This window comes from Cimex lectularius, unplaced genomic scaffold (assembly GCF_000648675.2).
Source record: "Cimex lectularius strain Harlan isolate CLEC.00 unplaced genomic scaffold, Clec_2.1 scaffold114, whole genome shotgun sequence".
Classification (NCBI taxonomy): domain Eukaryota; kingdom Metazoa; phylum Arthropoda; class Insecta; order Hemiptera; family Cimicidae; genus Cimex; species Cimex lectularius.
This window is the reverse complement of record NW_019392782.1, coordinates 961,407-974,256: the sequence shown is the minus strand read 5'-3', so window position 1 is coordinate 974,256 and position 12,850 is coordinate 961,407. Positions and strand designations below refer to the sequence as shown.

The following is a 12,850-nucleotide window of genomic DNA, read 5'->3' as shown; positions in this document are numbered from 1 at the left end:
AGATATAACTAATAATTACATTTCGAGTCGGACTGTTTTCTGTTTTTAACTCTTAAACCTTCGTCTTGTGACAATCTCTGCTAATAAATATTCTGGACGATATTCGTTCTTTTTTTTATTTGAAAACAATTCTTCTCATGTGTACGAGTTGAAGATCTGCTTGGCTCAAGAACAGTTTTCTAGTTCACTCTATTCCATGGCTTTTCCATTGGATCTGTTCAGTTGTGTCTGTGTTTTTAGAAAGTGCCACATTTTAAGGAGATTTTTAACTGGAACGTGTCATGTTAAAATATCAGTTTTTAGTTTTTTCGGTTGCCAAGGATGTGACTGTCTTTTGCTACCAGTATTTGTTTTATTTTTTACTAACGTAAGGTTCCAGTTCTCTTTTTAATTTGACGGTAGTTTATGCAAGTAAATGGATTTCGCAAATCTCGTTTTTAAGCAGGCATATCCGCTGTTTCATCGCTTGTAATTCTATTATGACCTGAAACCCACTTTAGGATCAGGCTATTTCATTTAAAGAAACATTAAAAAACTAGTATATTTACGGTTAAAACAAATATAAACATTAAAACCTATTAAAATAGATTATATCAACAGGTTTTATTTAATATTTGCACGTACTATTAAACGTAATGGTGAAAATTATTGGTTACACGAAATCAAAACTTTCATTTATGGTCTGTTTTTGCCATTTTTATAGCACAGAATTTACCTGTAAATTAGATAGAAATATAACATTAATTGGATGGAAGAGTTTTTCTACTTTTGAAATGATATTTGTATTAAGGTCTCAAATTGGAGACTTTATATTTACCTGGATATAATATAAAATATATTTACAGAATAATATAATAAACAAAATTTCAAACAAAAAATGGATTAATTTATTAAATTTCTATTTTTGTGTTTAATGTGATACAACAGAAAATCTTTTGAAATGATTACAATATATTTAAATATAATTACATTATTAAATGCACAATTATTTAAAATAACAAGGTCATAGAATATTTTTGTACCTCTATATATTCCCATCGTAATGTCGCTTGAACAGAGATAACAATTGTTCGATTTGCATCTTCAGATTTACATCTTTGAAATCTTTGCGAAAAGCGAGGGGGCGGCAGTAGGTGGAAAATGATATCGCCGGTGCCTCATTTCCCTAACGAGATAACCTAAGAGACAAAGGACAGGATAATCCCAGAAGGAGGGTTTGTTCACAAATACAAACTCTTACGCTCTTCCATTACGACCTTCTAACCAGAACCACAATGACTGATTTATTATACAAAAACGTTTCATTTTAACGATTAAAAAGCACAGAATTTACAAACACGAAGTTCATGAATATTTTACGCATATAAACATATACCCTGAAAATTAATATTTAAATACTTAACATTTATAGTTATGTTAAAAGCAGGCTATTTGGCATTAGCCATAATTTTAATTAATACACTTTCTGTCGTAAAAAATAATTTTTTGTAAATCCAGTCTAACTTAATTATGTTAAGGAAAACTGATATTGCATCCTGTTCTGCGTAGAACTCAATCATTATTAATTACGGAGAAAGGCATCTCAATTAGGTTTAATTATAAATAGACTTAATTACATCTGGGTTTAACTTAATTATTCCACGCAATTCTGTAAACGTTCGTCATCCTATGAATAATTTTGTATCCAGTTTAAAATCCCTTTATCTATTATAGAGGGTTTTGTAATATTTATTGTTATTATTAACGTCCACGAATTGAAAAATTGATAAAATCGTCCATTTTAGTATGACATAATGTATATAAATAAAAAATTCTTCTTTTTTTTAAAAAAACATTATGTTTAAATGTGTGGTGTTTAGTGACCGTTAGTAATTATTATTTGGAGATCGTGAGATGCGGTCTGGTGTTACGTAGGTTTAGAAAAACGTATTCTTTATCGAGCCAACGTTTCGATCTTTATTGAGATCATCTTCAGTGCCTGGGATTTATAAAAATTGTTTAAATTTATAAGTAGAAGTCACATGTGAAAAAACCTCCTTTTTTCACATCCTACATGTATTTGTAACATTAAACAATGTTTATAAATCCCAGGCACTGAAGATGATCTCAATAAAGATCGAAACGTTGGCACGATAAAGAAAATATTTTTCTCTAACTTACGTACCACCAGACTTCTTCTCACGATCTCAAAATAGTTATTAACTAACGGTCACTAAACACCACACATTTAAACATAATGTTAAAAAATTAACAAAGGAAGAATTTTTTATTTATATATATTGTGTCATCCTAAAATGGACGAGTTTTTCTCCTACCTACGTCACACCAGACCCTATCTCACGATCTCCAAATAATTATTATATTTAAAAAAATATCTTTTGTCACATTTATATTTTTTAGTATTATACACAGGGTTCTCATGAAAGACGTCAATACTTAAGGAGGTTATTCTATTTGTCAATTTAAACTAAAAATTCTCTATTTTCCAAATTCTCTTTCTACATTTTACTACAGACAGCTTATTTTATCCTTTGACAACTTTATTCCATTAAGTTTTCTATCATTCATAACTTAATAATCCACTTACAAATTTAACTACATTATTGGCACCTGCAAGGAAAACCGAGATTTAATTAAATTTTTAGTGTGATCTTAAGAAAACAAAATACGAAATAAAATAGAAGATAAAATTTTACGTATTTACTTCTTGTCTAAATTTTAAATAAAAATTTCTTATTTCTGTAAGTACTGACAGATATCGCTCTCTCAAAAATATATCCTCCACTAATCAACTAATTTCTCAAATGTAAGTTATCATAAATAAACCTTAATTACTAAAATTTTGAGTTTCGGTTACAAAATATTTTAAAACATTAGTCATTAATATGTCATTGACATTGTATAAAAAATTTGTTTTCCTATGTAATGACCGTCTTTCTAATTTACGCTATAAATTGGGGTCTTTCCAATCGTTACCCCTAAGACTTCTTATTGTCATTTCGTTTTGAATGATTGCCACCAGTGTTCGTGCTGGTCGGCCTGTTTTCTTCATCTTTCAGTTCCCATGTCTTGATGGTTTTTGCCCCAACTGTTTCCTATATATCCATTTCCTCTTTTTCATTCCGAATTGCCTCCGCCATCGTCTTGATAATATAATGTTCTTAAAGTCTGTACCAGCTGCCTCTCGAAAATCTTAGGTGTTCTACAGTTCCGCTGTTAATGTACATGTAATAATTGACTAAACGATTTTCTTTTTCCTTTGTTTTGAAAGGTTACGATTTCAAAGCACGAAATAAAGAATCCTTGTTTTCTATGCTGCTCGCTTCGGATTTGCATTTCTTGCCCATAGCCCCCTCGACAACCAGCCTTCAGCTCAAGTAATGAAAACTTTTCACCACCTTGCAAAATTAGAAATAGGTAAACTACGTTATTCTTAGACTAATTCGCCATCTTTAAATGGGTCAGTGGCATACTCTGACGATCTATCTTCACCCAGAACATAAAGAAAAATATCATAACACCTTAGAACTTGCTAGGGTTAGATCCGTAGCAGGCGTGCTCTCTCTTCACTGCAATCTTTAGAATCTTGAAGATTTGAAGCAGCAGAAACGAATTAGTGCCAGAAAGAAAAAAATGCGGAAAATATCCTGTTAGTACGAAGTCCTATGCAGGCTGAAAAATATCCTCCTGGCGGAGAAAATGCTACGGACCGAGGGATACCCAAGAGAACCCTCAAAATAGTTCTGAAATTAGATGAAAAGCCATGAAATAAAAAGACAAAAACGATTAGAAACGCCTAAGGAGACCGGTGGCCACAATTGAAAAAAATTGACAGGGCACTCATCAATGAAAGATCTGCGGCAGGATCGGATCTCAGCGGCCCTGAATTTATTCCGAACCCCCTTCAAAAATGAGTTTCTTCGATGGAAAAACACCGGGCTCAAATTCATACTCGAAAAATGGAACCAGAAAAGAAATACTAAAAAAATTAGAAACGGGGGAAGGTTCTTAGTCGCCTAAAAATAAACTTAAAGAAATAAATAACTAACAAATAAGATTTTCACTTTTTATATATTTTAATAAGATTATTTATTATTGAGATATCGTGAGATGCGGTCTAGTCTGATTAAGGTTTCAGAAAAATATTTTCTTTATCATGCCCTCGTTTCGATCTTTATTGAGATCATCTTCAGGGCCTGAGAATTATAAACATTCTGTTAAATGTTACAAATCCCTATAGGATGTGACAAAACGAGGTCACAGAAAGGCATTCTCAACATGACACGCAAGAATGGCACAATTACACAGAAAACAAACACTTTGAGCCCTGAAGATGATCTCAATAAAGATCGAAACGTTGGCATGATAAGAAAATGTTTTTCTGAAATCTACATCACACCAGACCGCATCTCGCGATTTCTGAATAATCATCGACTAACGGTCACTAATCACCACACATATTTTAATAAGATTAATATAAAATATAAGATTTATTCTTGTATAATGAAAAAGATGGTTAACTTCTTAAACTATCAAAAAATTGTACTGTATTATTGATTTTTGACCCACAAACGTACTTTTTTACACTTTGTTCTTTAAAAATTAATTTTAAATGGATGTGTGTATAGAAAGTTTTTTTTGACAATTTTTTATAAATTGGGAAGCAAATCAATAAACATGAAAATCTTCTATCTGTAATAACTACACCACGTTCTTAACTTCCAGTTTCGTATCGGCATTCAAATTTCGGAAATTATCGTTGATGGTCTGCCACCGACGGAGTGTCAATATGGATTCGATCAAAAATTGATATCCCGTTTCTAATAGATCCTCTCAGTCCCAATAGGTGATTTTCTTCTTCGGCAACTTTCCAAAATTCACCCAGCGCTTCCGATAATAATGTTCGCATTATCATTTCTTCGATGATTTTGACGAAATTCGGCCTTAAAGCCTTCCCTTCCGAGGCGGGCAAGTAAGCCCAATGTAGCGGGTGATCAAACCAGGTCACTTTGTAAAAGCCTTCTTTGATCCTCCTCAACCTGACCAGTTCAATGATCAGAGCACGCACATCAATTCTCCATTAACTACTTCACAGATGGTTCTCCGACGGGTGGAAAAAATTTCCCTCGTTAAAAACAGATTCATAGCCATCCGTTATATGAATTTTGGAATTAATCGGAACATCTGTTTCAAAAGTACCTTATAAATACGTCCTGTGAGCTGAATCTGAGTGATTTGTACCTTAACCAAGACTGTAAATAGGAAAAAATTGTTTTCGAGTTGACAGATCTATTTTATTTACGTTACGGACAAAAAACCATTACACCGAAATTTAACTACTATGTGCATATTTTCAACAAAATATTATATCGTATAATTTTTACCACAATTACTCGTGTTGGTACTAATATATTAAATAGTTCATGAAATATAGTAATTTTTTCATATGTCACTAGCTTTCTGAATCACTAGGCCCAGCAAGTGCATTATTATTGTTTATTTAGAAATCGTGAGATGCGGTCTGGTGTGATGTAGGTTTCAGAAAAACATTTTCTTTATCGTGCCAACGTTTCCATCTTTATTGAGATCATCTTCAGGGCCTGGGATTTACAAACATCATTTTACAAACATTTACAAACATAACAATTACATTTTGGATGGGAAAAGTGAATTTATACAATACAAAATATATTTTTTATATATTCAAAGTATTTCTACTCACTCTAAAAGTTTGTCTTCTGTGTAATTGTGTCATTATTGCGTGTCGTGTCAAGAGTGCCAGTGAGATTCAAAATAGTTTTCAAAAATTATAAAACAATTCAAAGACATTTTTCTAAAACTAAAGATCCCACACCAATAACAAATAAATCTGACGTAATCTACATGATCAACTGTCTAGACTGTCCGGCAACTTACATCGGTCTTACATCCCAATATCTGGACAAGAGAGTAAAGCAACATATCTACGATTGCAAAAATCCTAAGCAAAATCCTACAGCACTCGCTACCCACCATCTTGATCAGCAACACAATTTCGACCTCAAAAATCCAAAAGTATTACACACAGAACAAAACAAACATAAANCTTCCTGGCCTGGGATTTACAAACATTGTTTACATATAACAATTACATTTTGGATGGGAAAAGTGAATTTATACAATGCAAAATATATTTTTTATATATTCAAAATATTTCTACTCACTCAAAATGTTTGTCTTCTGTGTAATTGTGCCTTTCTTGCGTGTTGTGTCAAGAGTGCCAGTGAGATTCAAAATAGCTTTTAAAAATTATAAAACAATTCAAACACTTTTTTCCAAAACTAAAGATCCCACGCCAATAACAAATGAATCTGACGTAATCTACAAGATCAGCTGTTTAAACGGCAACTTAAATCGGCCTTACATCCCAATATCTGGACAAGAGAGTAAAGCAACATATCTATGATTGTAATAAACCTAAGCAAAATCCTACAGCACTCGCTACCCACCATCTTGATCACCAACACAATTTCGACCTCAAAAATCCAAAAGTATTACGCACTGAACAAAACAAACATAAACGTAATTTCTTAGAAATGGTTTATATCAACAGAGATAAACAGAGCATCAGTTACAGAACAGATACATGTAAACTCAGTCGCAGCTACGCCAATATCATTAATTAAATTCAATACAGATAACATACCTATATCATCACATTACATTCCACACATCAAATATTTTTCACATAGTCTAATTTCCCAACAATTTAGCCTTCCTTTTCCTATTTATCCCTTTCTGTATAATCCTGAAAGGATAATCTGGCCGAATCATTACCAACACATTTTTTTCCTTCGTCGGCTCTTTTCACCTGAAAGAAGCCAACGCCTTATACAAAAATGTCTTTTCCATGCCGAAATCCTTCCCCTCCCCTTCAAAATCCAACGTATATAAACATAAAATAGCAAAATCTCACTGGCACTCTCGACACGACACGCAAGAATGGCACAATTACACAGAAGACTAATACTTTGTGCGAGTAGAAATACTTTGATATATAAAAATATATTTTGCATTGCATAAATTCACTTTTCCACATCCAAAATGAAATTGTTATATGTAAACAATGTTTGTAAAATCCCAGGCAGAAGATGATCTCAATAAAGATCGAAACGTTGGCAAGATAAAGAAAATGTTTTTCTGAAACCTACATCACACCAGACCGCATCTCACGATTTCTAAATAAATATCGATTAACGGTCACTAATCACCACACATTATTATTGTTGTTGTGTGTGTTTATTATTTTACTGGATAAATCGATGTACGTAATGATTGTTGGCCCATGACATTAAAAAAAAATTGAAACATTATTTACTGTGATTCCGCGAAAATTGATACAAACAGGGAAGTGCTAACCAGGGAAGTTTACTTGAGAAAAATATCCAAAATGCAATAAATCGGTGGGTGACAATTGTTTCTACGTTATTTTATATTATTTTTGTTAATATTTTAATCGATTTAATTTTTTATTGCATTCCTACACTGCTACCTCCTGTTCTCTTTAAATATTCTCCAGTTTTTCTCTCATATAACTCGGCTTTCATGACTTGGCTTTGATTTCCTCCAATTGATGCCGATTTTTTCTCTCAATCCCTTTATTATAATAACTGTTCCACTGACCTGGTCTTATAACCATTTTATATAAAACCCCTATATAAAAACGCCTTTTTTTCTTTGAATGAGGCAAATCTTTTTTTTTTAGTTTTTTTTTTACCTTGATTGTAACTTCTTCCTATTATTCGACATTTTTTACTAATATCTGCATTTTTCATAGTAGCTGTTTACAAATGACTAAGTGTTACAGCCATTATATCATGTAATCTATACTTAGAAATATTTTCTTAAGTGAAGGAATCACTCACCTGTGCACCTCAAAAGTGGCAATTTTTTAAGGCCATTTGTCCGTGCATTTTTCCAAAAAGGTTTCATTTTTTTTTTGGGGGGGGGGACCATTCAGAAATTTGTATGGGCGACAATGGGACCCAAAGTCACGACCGAATCTACATTCTGTCTGATTTACTAACCACTCGACATCTGCAGTTTTAATTGAAAGTGGGATTTCATGGATAATAAATTATTTATTTAAGTAATATTTTCAATGCATTACTGCAATATATGAGAAATTGCCTAGTTTCTGATATTTACCATAAACACTTCTCTGTTTCATCTTCGCATGACTCAATGCCTTTCCTGCTTTGGCTGTGATTTCTTCCAATTGCTTATTGGCTGCAATAATTCCAGCATCGGCCCGTTTTCCACTAAATACAAAAAAAGTACTGATGTTATGCCCATTGCATCAAGTACGTTACTTAGAAATATTTACTACATTGTAGTAGGCAACTCAGAGCAGGCTCATGTACTTCAAAGTTGAAATTGCCAAATAGGACAAATATTGACCTGTTATAAAAATTATTATATGTAAAAAATATATCGTTTTGAAGGCTTGCAATGCAATTATGAAATTTAAACGTTTATCAGAGAGAACTTTCAATTATGATTCTACTACACGTTTAAAAGATAAAATTTGATTTTTTGTCTATCAAAACAGCAAGCTTACGTACTTAAAATCTTAACAAATTTTCTTGATTTTTTGAAATATTGTGTTTGAAATAGATCTATTTCCATTAATTCAAGAGAAAAGTATGACGTGCCATTGGAATTTAAGATTTGGGTATCATCTGTATAATGCCATGTGTAAAAATTACAGATTTCAGTACTTAATCAATTTTTACGTCGAAAATTAAGGGGGTGGGGTTTAATAATTGAAATTTTTCTAGTTTTTATCCCTTAGAAAAAAATGGGTGTAACTTGTTCCAGGCACAAGGTGTAAGGAATAATTCATCTTATTTCAGTTTGTTTACAAGAAAAACGGAAAATGAAATAAAAACTTTATTATGTACATTTAAATTTTCAACATTATCTGGTAAAGTGCAGGTTGTTAAAAATATTAAATGAAATTGTTATTTCGATATCGAAGCAAGTTAGTCCACCTTGGGTTCACAGCTTGCCGGCATAAAAGGCAGATGTTGCTTCAATTGAATATTCGCCGAGACTTAATAACAATAACGTCTATAAAGAGTGAACTTCATTTTAAAGCGCTTGTTTCTCCTTTTTAAAGGGCTCTAGGAAAGGAATAAAACTATAACATTTTCCTTTATTCGTGACAAAAATTGCCTGCTTAGTTTTGCTTTCTACCGGTTTTGTAGGAAAGCTGTTCATAGGAAAGTGCAATAAGCCAGAAGACTACGAATACACTATTTTTCACTTCCTAGTATCTATTATCATCATCTTTGATTCGTTCATATTTGAAAAAAAATGTCGTTCAGTTTTTTCAGTATATTGACGCAAGCTATCAAAAAAGTTCTATGGTTAAAACTGTTTTTAACGCAATTTGAGAAAGTTGAGCTTAGGAATCAAAAATTTGAATTTATTTTTAAGGTGTGTAACTTTTAAGAAAACCAGAGGATTTAACTTGAAAATGTTCTCCTTGTATAATAAATATTTAACTAAGCAGTTATAATTTTAATTATTCAGAAATCGTGAGATGCGGTTTGGTGTGTTTTAGGTTTCAGAAAAACATTTTCTGGATCGTGCCAACGTTTCGATCTTTATTGAGATCATCTTCAGGGCCTGGGATTTACAAACATTGTTTAAATTTAACAAATACATGTAGGATGTGGAAAAAAGTGAATTTATACAATGCAAAAAAAATTATTTTTTTATATTCAATCAAAGTATTTATATTCACTCAAAGCGTTTGTTTTCTGCGTAAGTGTGCCATTCAATGGCAATTCGAATATCGTGAGTATAAATTCACTTTTTTCTACATCCTACATGTATTTCTTAAATTTAAACAATGTTTGTAAATCCCAGGCCCTGAACATGATCTCAATAAAGAACGAAACGTTGGCACGATAAAGAAAATGTTTTTCTGAAACCTACGTCACTCCAGACCGCATCTCACGATTTCTAAATAAATATCGATTAACAGTCACTAATCACCACACATTATTATAGTTGTTGTGTGTGTTTATTATTTTGCTGGATAAATGGATGTACGTAATGATTGTTGGCCCATGACATTTAAAAAAAATTGAAACATTATTTACTGTGATTCCGCGAAATTGATACAAACAACTTGCTAATCAGGGGAGTTTACTTGAGAAATATATCCAAAATGCAATAAATCGGTGTGTGACAATTGTTTCTATGCTGTTTTATATTATTTTTGTTAATAGTTTAATCGTTTTAATTTTTTATTGCATTCCTACACTGCTACCTTCTGTTCTCTTTAAATATTCTTCAGTTTTTCTCTCATATAACTCGGCTTTCATACCTTGATTTTGATTTCTTCCAATTGATGCAGATTTTTTCTCTCAATCCCTTTATTATAATAACTGTTCCACTGACCTGGTCTTATAACCATTTTATATAAAACCCCTATATAAAAACGCCTTTTTTTNTTCTTGGCCTTGGCTAAACAAACGGGGCTAAGACGTGAATGGCAATTGATTTGGAAATTCGCCCTGATCGAATTTACTTTAATATTAAAATATTTAAAAGACTGAGGAAATCGTCTCTTTCAGTAGGCAGGATTTGAGAAGAATTACAGGCGTCTACACCACTCATTGCTGTCTTACCTATTATCTGAAGAAGATGGTCAGGAGAAACCATAGCCATCGGCACATATCCTTTGTGAATGTGAAACGTTAGCCCATTTAGAGTACAGCCACTTCGGTAGGACATTTCTCATAAAACATAAATCAAGGAAAGTTCTCAATTTTATAAGGAATAACGCTCTTTCCAAGGTCTGTAAGAGTGGTTCCTCAGTATTCCTGTTTTGATCGCGGAGGAAGAAAAGAACTGCTCTGTACATAACCCTCAATCCTTAAAAAAAAATATAGATATATATTACTTTCATGCACATATATATATTTTCATTTTGTGGGGCGATTGTATGAATATCCTCGCACAGGGTTCTTTGAGTTTTCGATTCATTTGGGACAAAAATAAAACTGATTCCCAGAAAACTACCGGCAGGCGACGTTCCGAAACAAGAAAAAGCAGTAGAAGTGTTTTCCTGGTAATGTAGTAAAATCGGTCGCTCAATGCACCGAAACGTGTACGATTAAAATATACGCCGTAGTAAAATGGGATGCCGACCCCACTGAGAAGTGTAAGACTAAAACAGTCTTTAAAATATACGAAAACGACGGTGGCGTTCAGTCTGAATTTGCGTGAACTATCAATATTCAAANGGCAGGCGACGTTCCGAAACAAGAAAAAGCAGTAGAAGGGGTTTCCTGGTAATGTAGTAAAATCGGACGCTCAATCCACTGAAATGTGTACGATTAAAATATACGCCGTAGTAAAATCGGACGCCGACCCCACTGAGAAGTGTAAGACTAAAACTGTCTTTAAAATATACGAAAACGACGGTGGCGTTCAGTCTGAATTTGCGTGAACTATCAATATACAAATATTGGTAGCGCAATCTGGACGTCCACTGGAAAATTGGTACATGTGTTCTTCTGATGATGAGCTGAAAGCACTGGCCCGGCGAATCGGCGTCCATATACGGACGCTGTTTTGCCCTGGACGCCAGTTTCAATGTAAAATTTCTTCGAGGGGACGTCAAGTTGATAGGAAGATGCATATATATATATATATTGACAGTGGTTTATAGCAAGATTTTTGTTTCATATGGTAAGTAGAATTTTTGTTTCATATGGTAAGTAGATACACCTCCTGAAATTTCGAAAATTTATGGGATGTTTCTATTTACCATATGCAACATAAAACTTCCTATTGACTCCTGTCCAAGTTTCAACGGTAAAAAAGTAATTTAAGGTTTTTTTTTCGATTTAGATGCACTAAATTGCTTATAATCTCCAGAATTACTGCCTGTAGAATATCTGGCTTGTGCTGTGCTTGTGCTGTTAAATGTGCTGTAAGAAAACCTATTTAAATTGCAAAATTGATAGAAACGTTCTGCACGAAAAATTATAAAAAAACAGAAATTTTGAAATTTGGAATTTTTTGTTTTATTGGTAATTGCAAACTCCTGGTGCTTCGCAAATTCCCCTAAATGTGCCCCATTCCATAAACTTCCAGCCGTAACCCAACCTTTTCGATTGCGTTCTGGAAGGGCGAAAAATTTTGGATTTTGTTGTATCGACGAAGGGGGTGGCGCCCAATTTTCAAGAAAATCCATCTGGCGCGTAAGTTTCGTGTCAGTTCTTTATAGTTCGATTCAATCAGTTTGCTGATGGATGATGGAAATTGGTTCTTGAATTTTTGGGCCTTAAGATTACATTACGTTATGTCAGACACTAAAACCGCAAACAATTTAAATGTTATTTATAAACTTTGATATTACTTTTTTTTTTAAGGAATTTTCCATTTAGTCATTTCAGCTACATGCAGACTTTTATTACAAATATGCCAACTTAATCTACAACAAATTGGTCCATTGGGGTGTTCAGAATTATTTTTTGTGCTTGGCCCTTTAATGGCATAAATACATTAACTTGAAAAATATTTTTGAAACAATTTTTGACCTTACAATCGTTAGTTCCATCCGGGTTTTTCTATCTATAATTAGATCTCGGTAATTTGAAAAATAGTAGGTTTAATGGTAACAATTTCATTTGGAACTTTTACCTTTATATTCAAAAAGAGGAAAAAATTATTTACCTTACTTTTAATTTACTTTTACAATTTCCTTAGCTTTATTTTCAGTGAAATGCATTTTTTCTAATTTTCAGCATTTTTCGCATCTTAAATTCAGATATTTATCACTCTTTAT

The 12,850-nt window shown here is 32.7% G+C and overlaps 1 long non-coding RNA gene across 1 annotated transcript in view; it reads left to right on the top strand.

The window, feature by feature from the left end:
* LOC112127212 overlaps positions 1 to 12,850 on the top strand; it is a 581,355-nt gene that overhangs the window by 546,191 nt on the left and 22,314 nt on the right. The gene's annotated exons all lie outside the window — the stretch shown is intronic.